Source organism: Protomyctophum bolini (assembly GCF_963924005.1).
Source record: "Protomyctophum bolini genome assembly, chromosome: 2".
Taxonomy (NCBI): Eukaryota; Metazoa; Chordata; class Actinopteri; order Myctophiformes; family Myctophidae; genus Protomyctophum; species Protomyctophum bolini.
In genome coordinates, this window is record NC_137863.1 from 17336206 (window position 1) to 17349693 (window position 13488).

Below are 13488 nucleotides of genomic sequence, written 5' to 3' on the forward strand. Positions count from 1 at the left end.
TGTTTGCATAGGCTAAAGCACTTTGTGTGTTGTCATGCCCTCAAATGACATTCAAATCTGAGACTGAGCCAAACATAGATAGGCTGCTTAATATTACATGTTCAAAAATTAAGCATCTAATTATTAACAGCACATGTAATCCTCTCTCCTGCACTAAATCCACTGTAATCCGCTGTTTTGTGGAATTGTGTGCAGTTTTCCCATGAGTAGATTTCCTCCTTTAATAATAGCTTACCGTTACCCCTCTACCAAACTGCATTCATGTTGGGAAACCTGTATGTTTCTGATTGTTCTTCTGCGACAGTCAACACGCATACATTAAGGCTACTCCAATCAAACACTGATGTGGTCATCCTCTCTGGCCAGACCAAGGAACAAAATAAATCAAACACAAACACAATTTAGAAGATATTGATGGTCAGCTCAGCCATTATGTCAAATAAAGCGTGTGCTACTCAAACAACACAGGACCGAACTGTTGTCGCTGCAGTTACATACTATTTGCTCAAATGCTGTACCCACCTGGTGTCCGACTGTCCGTATGGAAATTGTGTAATACTTCTTTTGGGAGGTCTGAAAAGATGATGGATAGCTTTCTTTCTTTCTTTCTTCTACTTATTCTTCGACATGCTAAATTAACAATTTCCCGTTGTGCTCTGCTTAATTAGATGCTCTTAACACCTGCATAAGATCCTTTTCATGTAGGCTGTCTCACACAGCTTTGAGATAAATGTGCCTATACTGCACGCAGACACCTGCAAGCTGATAAATTACATCTGCTGCACCTGCTTATGCTACATCGATTAAAAATAAACAGGCTAAGCTTTACTGTATGGATGGATAACTTCAGTATTGCTCAAACCATGGTAGGCTACTCTTTCTCGCTTCATTTCTTATGTGACAGTGCTAGCCTACATGGAGCCTGATCAACAAACAGCAGTTTATAGGCTACTGTATATGCATTGTTGTTGACTGTTGAGTGAAATATCTCCCTACATAAAATGTATGTTGGTCCCTAAGTTTTCAGCACATTTTAATGTGATGAAAACTTATAGGGACCAACCAAAGAGGGAAAACCGTAGGCTTATCTACCGTACCTATGACTCACCTTGGGTTCTGACACTTCACTTCAGCTGCACGATGACAGGGGTCTGTCATCGAGTTATATACCCGTAGCCACATGAAGTTTACAGTATCACACCAATCAGACTCAGGCAGTTTATTGTGATTAGGCTGCGGGGCTCCCACTCCTCAGGTCTCAAACCAAGCACAGCCATGCCATAAATCTCCTACACATTTAACATTCACCCATATATGGATAATAAACCATATCCCAGAACACCAGAGCGATGCCAGTTTAAAGTCCCACACCCTTACCTGAGCAATGTGTTAAGAAGAAGGAGGGCTCAGTCCGTATCACTGCCTGCCCCAGCGGACTCACTCCTGCGCCTTAAATCCATCCATAGTTTGAAGCCAGGGATTCCAAACAAAGATTCCAGTTGCAAAATTAGCTGAACCCGGTGTGAAGGGGCTAAACGCTGCTCTGCTGTCACTATTCCCTGCCCCTGGCCCCTCTCGACTCAGTTCCTTTTGAAATCCTTGACAGTGGAATCACCAGAGACAAAACACCCACAAGTCCGTGTCAGAAACTGGCCGAGATGTAGAGGATGGACGGCTGATCATGTCAGCCAGCCTCGTATCAACCCGGAGGACAGCAGCCGCTCTCTGTCTCTCCCTCCTCACTTCTCCTCTCCTCTCCTCCCTTCTGTCTCGTTCTGCCGGCAGAACAGAAGAGAGTGGAAGACCTCTGTGGAGATGACAGGGAGTTAATGTACCTCCTCACTTCTCCTCTCTCTCTCTCACATGCGCGCGGTGGATGGCTCCAGTGGAACGACTGCTCTGTCTGCTCCTGGCTCCGTCCCCCCCATTGAGAAGCTGTGCTGATTGTGTGAGACGCGGTCCTCTCTCCAGTGCACTAAGTAGAGAGTGTGAGTGCGTGTCGGAGTCGGAGAGAGGGAGAGACGGGCGAGTGTGTGCATGAGTGAGGGTGCACGTGTGTGTGTGTGTGTGTGTGTGTGTGTGTGTGTGTGTGTGTGTGTGTGTGTGTGTGTGTGTGTGTGTGTGTGTGTGTGTGTGTGTGTGTGTGTGTGTGTGTGTGTGTGTGTGTGTGTGTGTGTGTGTGTGTGTGTGTGTGTGTGTGTGTGTGTGTGTGTGTGTGTGTGTGTGTGTGTGTGTGTGCGTGCGTGCGTGCGTGTGTGTGTATTAACATACAGCCCAGCTGTAGGGAGAGAGAGAGCTGAGACTAGTCAGATCACATGTCTTAAAGCAAGACTGCCCACTTCTGCATTGAGACTTTATCATCGCATGAAACATGTTTTATTAACCCCCCTACCCCCACCTCTGCCACCTCCTCCCCCCATTGGGAGACACGATGCTTTGTGTAGTGCAGCTCACAGCTGTGTGGGTGTGTGTTTGTGTGTGTTTGTGTGTGTTTGTGTGTGTGCTTGTGTGCTTGTGTGTGCATGCGTGCATGCGTGCGTGCGTGCATGCGTGCGTGCGTGCATGCGTGCGTGCATGCGTGTGTGCGTCTGTGTGTTTGTTTGTGTGCGAGCACGCTCCGTGTGTGCATGCATGGAAATGTTTTCCTTGTGCATTGGAAAGGGTGCAGAGGAGGATGCATGAATGCGCCTCTTGTAGTCATCGCCTTCCAGCGTTTCAGGGGCAGAAACACAGAAATATTGCTGCGAGCACATCGCTTTTAATAGAAGGCAGCATGCATTGTCCAAGCCCAGTGATCAGTGTATGTATTATCCATTACTGGCTGACTGTGGCCCTCTGTCTCTCTTTTTTTGTGGCGGCGTCGGCGAGCGAGCGAGGAGGGACTTGTTTCTGTGCCCAGCCTTTCTGGCTCTCCCAACACTGACAAACAAAGTTGCATCTGCCGCAGCTGGCAGAAGGAGCCAACGAGCATCTCCCATGTCGCTCGCTGACAAATTGTGAATCCGCTGGCTCAGGTGCGAAAGACATCCATTGTCTCATTTCGCCCCTTTTCTTCTTGCATTTTTGTCCCTCTAAGCCTTTCGCCATAGGCAGGCAGGTGAAAACAGTGTTGGCAGCTCGGAAGGCATGCTATACTCTTCCATATTGATGACTTCACCTTTAGCTGCCTAACCCTGCTGGCCGGAGATTTACAGCAACATTCATACACCCACCGTGGGCTTTTCGCTCCAAATCTCATGCCATACGTGGTGCTCACAGTGCACTGCATGCAGAGGTGGTGCATATACAGTATCATAGCTAGAGGTTAAGGACACATGCCATAGGAGACAGAGTGTAATTTAACTGTATGAAAACATACATTTACCGTACTCATTAATTTTTTTCATCTCACTACTACTACAGTATGTTTTGCCTTTTTCTGTGTCAGTCTGTCAGATAGCTGATGCAGTGCCCAAAATACACCCTTCATCTGCTGGTCACTCCGCCAGGCTACAAGGCACCCTGGACCCTCTGTTCTGCTGCCCATCGCCCCTGTGTTTGCTCTCCACACACACACACACACACACACACACACACACACACACCAGTGTGATGGTGTGCCAGCCGAGGCAGATACACACTGCCCTCATAGAGGTATTGCCTGGAAATTCAGTTTGTGCGAGAGACCGGCGTCATATATTTATTAGTTCATCTGAGGCTAAGTTACAGAAAGCATGCTGAGTAGACCTACAGTATACTACAAAGGTAAAATAGTGTCCCTTAGAAAGGAACACTAGTGTCCCTACTCTGGGGTTAACATTAGGCAGATGTACAACCTCACAATGTGTCTCATTACATAGATCTGTTATGTTTCGCAAAGAGATTTGGTGTAAACTTTAAAGAACAGTGATGTTAAGTGATTGAAGGAACCGTATCAGTGGTCTGGCATTTTGATTATGATTCACAATATTCTTAAAATAATTTTCTAAAGCTTACGATAGGATTTTTCATTGGATTTCCATTGATTTAGGTACAGTATGAAAAACTACTTGCAGATACTTGAATCTCTCTTAATGTTAGGCAACAATTTGTGTTGTGACCAGGCCAGAGCTTGATCAGTGCTCAGTGAGAGAGAGACAGATGGAGAGAGGGATAGGGAGATGGGGAAGGATAGACTGAGACAGGGAGAGGGAGGGATGCTGGTTGCATGTGATGCCAAACCAGAGCTTGCTCAGAGAGAGAGAGAGAGAGAAAGAGATGGGTGTGTGTGTGTGTGTGTGTGTGTGTGTGTGTGTGTGTGTGTGTGTGTGTGTGTGTGTGTGTGTGTGTGTGTGTGTGTGTGTGTGTGTGTGTGTGTGTGTGTGTGTGTGTGTGTGTGTGTGTGTGGGGGGGGGGGGGGGGGGGGGAGGGTAGGAAGAGGGTGAGAGGGAGGCATATGGGGGGGAGAGAGAGTGCATATTTCACCCACACAATAACCCAGCTAATGCTGCGTATCATAACCTTATGACACTGCCACATAAATGTTTTAAGAAATGTATTTCCTGGCCTATTGGAGTATTGAAAGAAATTGAAACATCACATACTGGGTGATAACAATGTAATATTCGTTAAAATATGGTTGAATATGTAAACCCGAAGTGTAGTGTACGGAAAATATGTTTTGTTTTGTGCAGTTAAACCATGGTGGTTTGATCATAGGGGGAGCTGTGGGGGAAAGCATGTTAGCAAGACTGTAGTTCCAGGAAGTGAGGTACCAGGAACATCTATAAAAGGACAGGAAGTGAGGCAGCTGGGGGTTCCATTTTAAGGTATCAAAAAGAGTGTTTGGTAGTGGTTTGTGAAAGAGACTCTTTTAAGGTCCAATTCTACCATAATCAGAAATTGACAAACCACAGAATAGTATTTGAAATCTTGATTGTTCATTTGATTTGAATTATGATTTAGTTTTTCTTTTAGTCTGCAATACAGTTTGTTTACAGTATAAAGAAATACTGACATATATTTTTATGGTTCTGATCGTTAAAATCTGAACATGGTAATCGACAAGTGGCCTGACAATAACGTAAAGGAACGTAGAGTTATAGAAACTATACAATGTTATTCAATATTCACACCCATACAGTCCATACACTAATACAGTCGTTTACAGTCGGCCATTTCATTATGCTAGCAATATGCTTGATTCTGGTCACAATCTAAACCAAAGTCTCAGGTATCTCTGTTTCCAAGCACTGTGGGTGTCCTGCCCTCTTACTTATTATGCCTATTATGCCTATACTCCTCCTGGGGTTTAGGCTGTTCTTCAAGCCTCTCGGCCCTGGGCCAACGTCTCCAGCTGTCGCCAGGTGTGGCCCATCCTCTTGGCATCTGAGCCACGTGTATCGTCTGCACGCACTCTTTATTTTCCCTCGAGGATTCTGCTTGATTCGTCTTGTGATGTTCCAGGCTGGTTTACGTGGAGTATGACCTATCCATCTCCGATGTCACTTTCCTCAGCTGTTGCTTAGATTGTTGATTTTTGTTGCTGATGTTCTTAGGCCATTGAATCTGGAGGATTTGTTGCACCGTACTCCACACCTCTGGAGAAGAGTCAATGGGCCTGATCCATCAAGCAATTTACGCTCATATTTTGAGCGTACCATGAATTCCGACCATTTCTACGCTACGTACTGTATGGGATTCATCATTTTCTTTTGGCCGTAACTTTGGGTGTACAGTCCTCTCATTTTCACGTCAGCATCGAGGGTGACTTTCCAGGGATCAAGGCTTGGGTGTATGTATGTATTTAGAAAGCCTTACTCTTCATGCCGAATCAATGAATAGTCCCCAAACCTCAAATAATAATGTATGTGCCCAACATTTTGTCAACACACATGAAGAAACAATGTGTCAAACGATGTATTGCTTGTAGCTTATGTTATGCATAATAGACAAAAATAGACAAAATTCCCAAATTTGTATTTTGCAGGCTATCAATTGCATTCAGAGCTAAATGATTAGGTCGCTCAGTGTGTTGACAGACTCAGCCAACGTTTCACGTAATGATTAAAATAGACTATCATTCCTTATGTCGCTGCATTGGCACATATCCGCCTCCATTGTGTAGTGGTATTCATTTAGAATAATGTAGGCTACTGTATATTGATCACATGAACGCCACACACAGAATAGCCTAATAAGGAAACAGCTGGATGAAATCTAGCTTTTCCCACGTATAGAAATGATTAATCCAAAAGACGGATTAACCCCTTGTGATGTTGAACTGTATAAATTAACTTCTTTTTCATTATACGTGAGAGTAACTTTATTAACTTTAGTTGCCAGTAAGACACCTGAGGGCGAGAAGCGACCTCACCCTGAAGGCTCAAGGTCGCTGCACGCATCCGCCTTGTTGACGGCATACTGCTGAGTGTACAGGGTTTGATGAGGTCAGATCAACATATGGAATGTCAGAACAGGTCAGCTCCAGGCAGTATATTCTCCATGCAGGGACATTCTCTTGAGTGTACAGGGTTTGATGAGGGCCCAGGTAGGGCCGGGCCTTAATTGTCGGGCCTGTTGAGAACTCTAGTTTTCGCCGGCTGCCGGGCGCGGCTGAACTAATAAGATTGGCATAGGCCCGTCTAGAGTTTGAAATTTGAATGGACAGGTATAAGTCAAAAGGGAGACATCAAATAGGAAGGATGGATGGGGAAGAATCAACATATGGAATGTCAGAACAGGTTCTGACATATATCCATAAATGGAGATCTAATGGTTTGAGGTTTGAGGTCAGATGTAGAGTTGCTGGCCAATATTGATGACATCAGTGATCTCCATATATGGGCTTAACTGCGACAGCAGGTCGCATTTACTATGACATCAGGGTCTCCACATCTGTATCCCTGATGATGTCACATGATGTCACGAGACCTGGGCACCATATATGGTGCCCGACACACTGACGGGAAATGCACGATTCCATATTTCGACCCTCGGTCGCAATTAATGTTAAGCAAGTAGTGAAGGAATCGCCTGCCAAAATAAGCTGATCTGTAAAATAAGCTGTCGCTCTCGTTCGGCCTCTATCCTTTTATTACTCTATGGTGTCCGCCCTGAGATTGGGAGGTCAGGGTTCGATTCCCCAGCCTGGGCATACCATACCTACCTAATTCCTACCTGCTTGGCACTCAGCAGGTAAGTCCCTGGCCCTGTAGCATACTAGCATCATGTCCAGGGTGTGTACATCAAGTACATAATTTACAGGCAGCAACAGTTTCTCCTAAAGTCAAGACAGAGACTGTGAGAAGCACCCTTCTCAAATCAAAAGAAAAGGCCACATGGTGGAGTGCAGGACAAATCAAACAGTTACACAGAGCTGGTGGGTTTGATTTATGCAATATTACACGAGAGCACGTTTTCTTTACCGTCATTAATGCACGCCTGCGATGCTGCAGCGCAGAAGTGCATTCATGATGGTAAAGAACATCCTTGTGTTACCCTTAAAACTAAGATATTCGCAAAAGATATCTACTTTTTTAATGACAGATGTAGCCACTGCAACCACAAATGTCCCAAGAAACTCACTAGCCTAGCAATCCAGTCGGCTCCGCTCTGGGAGTACAGAGTAGCTGATTTCTATGTTTTGATTAGGTGTTCCATTACGCTAGTTTAAGCAGGGCTAGAAGGCTGCTTCAACCAATCAGTTTGCTTCCTCGAAACGACCCGTGGTAATACGTGATATAATTGTTTTTATACGCTGACTGGATTACTACAGCACACTCTGCCTTTGCGGAGGATATCGGTCATCCTTAAAATGCTGTAATGACATACTCAGTGGGCAGGATATAAGAGCAGGCAACCAGTTTATTTGAGTTAATCCAAGCTCAGGTGCAAAATCTTCAAGCTAAACACAGTCGAGGGAAGAAAAGAGCTTGGCAACAAAATTCAGAGTAAAGAGTTAGTTGTGGACAGCACCTTGAGGGGAGGCTACAAATTGAATTGCAACAAGAGAAAACAATACGTGCCTGAGGTGAACTGAAGCTGGAGCTGGTACGTAGGCTGCAGCCTACGTAGACTGTGTAGGCCACAACCTACGAAGGCAGGCGCGTAGGCTGGAACAGAGCTTTGTGAAATGGGACACGGCCGAGGTCTTGTGATTCTGATATTATACGGATTATGCTGCCTTCAAACATTAGAAATACACAAAACAAAAGCGACAGAGTCATTGACGGTCACATAATTATTGTGTCATCATTATCTGTGAAAATGATCTGGGTTATTTTTATGGCCGATGTGGCCAATTCCGATTATGATTATACTGATTATATGGTGCATCACTAGTATAAACTAATAGACCATGACCTACAGTATTTTGTATGTTCTTTATATTATTAAGAGTATTGTTGTGAACTATTTATGGTACTGACCTGACCTGACCTGACCAGGTGGTTATTCTTATACTGATTAATCATTAATGGATTGATGAATCCATCTTTTTTAATTTTATACTAACAATGTAGCCTAATGATAATTTACAACAAAGTCTGTGGCAATCACCTTTCATACTGCCGTTTACTTTCATTAATCTGCTTCACACGCAGGAGCTATATATATAGCAAGTCAAAATCCCATTAATTTTCTCCTTAGAGAAATGTATTATCGGCTGTAATGTAATTGTAATAATTTCGATAGAGATAGTAGAGATGACACGTGTGTCCGGGTTGTACAACGATGCTGTAGAAGCCACACGTCTGTCGGCAATCAATCTAGTTTGAAGAAAAACATGTGTAATACTTCACTATCTACAATCCTAATGTGTAGCATCACTGTCTCTGATTGGTGGAGCTTGCATTTACCATGGAAATGTTACCGTTTTATGGTTATGATTAATCAAATTCAACAGTTCTAATGAGCCTAAAATGGACACAATCACACACTACATGTGAGTCGGGACATCAGATTTTGTATGTAATATACTGTAAATAACCAGAATTAATAGAATGAATACGATCAGTGTAGGTCTTCACCAGGCTGGGTGGCCTAAACATGCCCAGGGCAGCGGTGTCCGAGATTAGCTGTGCACGCACGCACGCACGCACGCACGCACGCACGCACGCACGCACGCACGCACGCACGCACGCACGCACACGCACACACACACACACACACACACACACACACACACACACACACACACACACACACACACACACACACACACACACAAAAGTGAAAATATATATGAGTAAATAAAGTGACTAAAGGAGTGTGTATTTTAGGCTCAATCTCACGTGTCATTCATCAAAGGCCCTGTGCCCTATATGGTGATTGGAGGGTGGAGTCGATTGGAGGAGTGGCTTGGTGTTTGGAGACACACCTGGGCCTCATCTCCTAATCAGCCAGTCATTATAAAAACCTGTGATGAACACCACTTCAGCTCCATTTGCTATCAGTCACCTCCATGTGCTGAACCCTGTGTTTGTAGCTAGAATTTCAACCCTGTGTTCCAAGTCTGTAGGCTGTGTGTCAAACCTTATGCTGCTGAGTTCTTGATAAGGTAACTTTAATACTGAGTGTTTAAAGTAAAGACAAGGGAAGCTTGGTAGGGGTGTGCCGCCATTTTCTTTTAGATCATTTTTTGACTTTGTTTTTATGTAGTCGGGGAGCATTTACTTGTAATGTTAGTTTGGTTTAGTTTTAGGATAACCTTTTCCTTTTCAGGTCTGGCAGGGTTTTGTTTGTTGTGTTGGCTTTGGCCACCCTGAAGATTATGCTCTCCCTACTCTAAAGATGCTGTAAAGATCCATTATTTACAATAAATGTGAATTATTATTTTGCTACTCTGGTTTGGTTCCTTGCTAGCTATGTGTTACTCCTTAGGCCTCTAGACTCCATATAAGGTCGTAACAATCGTACATCATGCCGTAATTGTCAATGCGAATGTAATGTTTGTTTAAGACAGTCTGGACGGTGACTAAAAGCTGTATGATGGAGAGGCTAGCGACCCTCAAAAATCACCTTCAAGGAACTTCTTGACAGGAAGTATAGCACATAACAAGTCTACAGTGGATTTTTATGAAACACTGCAGATAGAAAGAGGATAATTCAAGCTTTTCTTACACTCCCTCAGATAGGACTTTTCTATTTGGATGAATGGGCTGTCAATGGGAAATTGACCTACAGTTTATACCACCTTGCTGGCTGATGGCAGCAGTGTGCAATTGAGCACATTTTAGGCTCCATCTTCATCAATTCGGCCACAGATTTGAAGTTAACGCAATTAATACACTGACACGGAACAAGACAGGAACGCCCAAAAACGTCACATCTGTTTTTTTACCCTGGGCAGAATTTTCTATGGCTGCCAATGCAACTTTTTCCAATCCTTAATCACATACGGACAAACATCTATGCCAATAATATCTAACTTGCGGACGTAACGTGCCTTGTTCACGGGCAACAGATCTTTCAACGTATGGCATTGCAAATACGTTAGATAATCGCTACTCTGCGCAATATTGTTTTGGAAATGCCGCACATTGCATTGCAGTGAACGAGAGCAAATCACAACTTACCCTGGGGGTGGTGACTCCGCCCTGAATACGCGTTTTCGTGTCAGTGTATTCTACCCTAAAAAACAAAATTCTGTGACAAAACATCACTGCAGTGATTATTGCTATCTTCCACCATTTCTCTCTTGTTGCTGCTCCTGTGGTTGGTGGGGACCACATTGTGGGAAGAAGCATTTCCTGAAGAGGGTCAAGTATTTATCAGATGCAGACTTCAAATTGGGGGAAAGTAGGCCGCATTTGAATCAGCCATACCTAATGGGACAGGTCTTGGCACGCCTCTGTGATGTAATTGGCCTTCAAATGCGCCTGTCAAAGTGTGCAGCCCTTGAATTCGGACACAGCTTGAAGCAGAGGGACATATAACGTGAGTGAAGAAGACAGAATGTGATTGGATAATTACAAGAAGAGCTAATGACGGAGGTGAGGGGAATGTGTAGTGGCTGCATGAGTCTCATTGGCTGAGGCCAGGGAAGGAAAGTGGGACTGATTAACAACTGAGGACAGGTGCAAGTTAAGCACATGTACCCTAGCATCCTTTTCCTGGGCATTTCACAATAGGCAAGTCGAAAGTTGTCGATCTACAAGCTCACAACACATAACATCAGCCATTTTCAGCAAATAGATTTTGTGTAGAGGGGATAAAGGATTGGGCAAAGCACAGACCACTCTCTGGAATGAGTATGTGGTCTTCTACTGTGAATGGGCCCCTCTGGGGGAACTTCATCTTCAATGCACTAAACTACAGAAAGCCAAGAGTGTTGTTGGGCAAAACAAATGAGTGCCTCGTGGTGGTTCTCCAATCCATCTGGAGCTAGAAGAAACAACTTATATGCACACGGTCTTTACTCGCAATTAAAACTCATTTATTGGGTGCAGAAACAATGTTTTGGTACACAAACCTTCATCAGGTTATCAATAAATCCCATCCATCTGGAGCTACAGCACTATATTCCCAGCAGATATGTCCACTAGATTAACATTTTAGTATGTACCGCAGAGCAATTACCACGCTGATTAGTGTTTCTCTTTTTGTGAGCCTGCTGTAGAGTATTTGTACAGAACTGTTTGAATTGTGCAGGAAGATAATAAACGGGCTTATTTATAATCAAACACACTTATTGACGTTTCCCTTGTATGTGACATTAGTAGTGCACATGCTTGAATCTCTGTTTTATCTTTCTGGCTTAATGTCTTCATGATCTATCCCAGTGGACTGAGATGCAGGAGGCATGAAATGAGGCAGCACTACAAATGAGACTCAAAGGAGAACTTAGGACAGATGGAACCCAATTAATACATGTTTCTTAAAGCAATAAGTAATATCAAATACCCTAATGTGTTTTCTTTCCCCCTTTTTTTCCTTGGTTTATTTGGTGCAGCCTCCTATTTTTCACTGGCCGGATGTCGGAGACAGTGTAGAAGATGGGCCAGGACAACAGAACTTCACAGTCATTTGGGTGAGTCGCTGTGGTCCCTCTCTTCCTCACCTCTCTTCTCGGGGAGCTCCCATCATTTCCAAACAGCTGTCGCTGCAGCCCCTGCCAAGACCCATCCACAACCAACCAATCACTGGCTCAGTCTGTGTTTGTGTCTCGGCTGCCCTGTTAAATAGCAATGGTCGCCAACACCCCCTCTCTCACTTTCTTACTCTGTCTGTTACAGTACTCTGGTCTCTCTGTCCTTTCCTCCCTGTCACTGTTTACTTATATCCATCTTTATCTGTCTCTCGCAATTTTTTTCATCTTTTGGCTAATGATATCCTCCCAATACTGCAAACATTACTGTTTTAAAACCTCCCTTACCGCCACTGTGTCTCTCTCTATACAAATCTGTGTCCATTATTATTCTCTCTCTGAAAAACTGTAACAACCGAGAGTTGCCATGTCAGTAAATTCGCTATCTCACTCTATACAACATTGCACTGGAGAGAAAGAAAGGGATTGGAAGAAAGAGAGAGATGTGGAAAAGAAAGGCAGATTGTGAGGAAATATCGGTGAAGTACAGAGGTTAGACTCGCTCAACGGAGGGCGGTGAAGGAAGGAATGTGATTAATGAAAAAGAGAAGTGGAACTGCGTCCATTGTAACGTGTTTTGTATTCGGCAGAGCATTCTTTGTCAGCCTTTTTCTTCATAAGGTCTTCATAGCTGGACAGCTTGGCTTTGAGAATACGACAGTATGTCACAGTTGATTTAGTAACGACATCCAACACATTGCCTAATAATTTACATAACAACAAAAGAAAGGCTTTATATGTACAAAGACAATATTATATTTTACTTCTCTACCCCAGTAAACACTTCACTACTTCCTAGTTCACATTTAATCAGCCTTACCCTCACCTGGCCTCTCCTAGCAGTGTTTCTGAATGTGCAGTGCAGTGCACTCCGAGAAAGAAATGAAAAAGTGCTACCATAGCAAATAAGTGATTAATTCCCTCACAATCATAGGGAAATAGTTTAACCTTCTCATAAGGTGCTATTGAAACATCCACAAAAGTGCTAATGAAGGCTACTTTGAGGGCAAATATTACATTCCTTTGCTGACAAATCATATATGTCTTTATCATTTGGGGGCAACTCAACAATTTACTCCCAAGCAAGTTTTGAAACTTGGCCGCCAGTGCTCTGCAGTTGTTCAGACCTACGACTATTACGCACAGGAATGCTACATATACCAAAGTCTAGCAGTCGCGGCCCACGGCATAAGGATCCAAATCATAGTCTTCATTTCAGGAGACAATAAAGTGGCCGCACACACTGGTAGCTAAAGTGAAAATATCTTATTCTGAACGCAGTGTAATAAAACCGTATACTAGAACGTGAGCCTCAAAACACAATCGACCCGGGCGTACATCTGGCGGGACTGCTCAGCCTGGTATTCCTAAACGTAACCTAAGTAAACTATGCTTAAACGGTTAAACCTAACCTTATCCCTAACCTTAACCTCAGTAAAACA

At 43.8% G+C, this 13488-nt stretch overlaps 1 protein-coding gene across 1 annotated transcript in view; it reads right to left on the reverse strand.

Moving 5' to 3' along the window:
- The window catches only part of tafa1b (TAFA chemokine like family member 1b), a gene marked incomplete at its 3' end in the record, with an annotated part of 151432 nt that extends 150001 nt beyond the window's left edge, over positions 1–1431 (reverse strand). The window contains exon 1 of the mRNA XM_080776321.1: positions 1378–1431. The remainder of the gene's footprint in view (positions 1–1377) is intronic.
- Positions 1432–13488: the final 12057 nt, after the last annotated feature.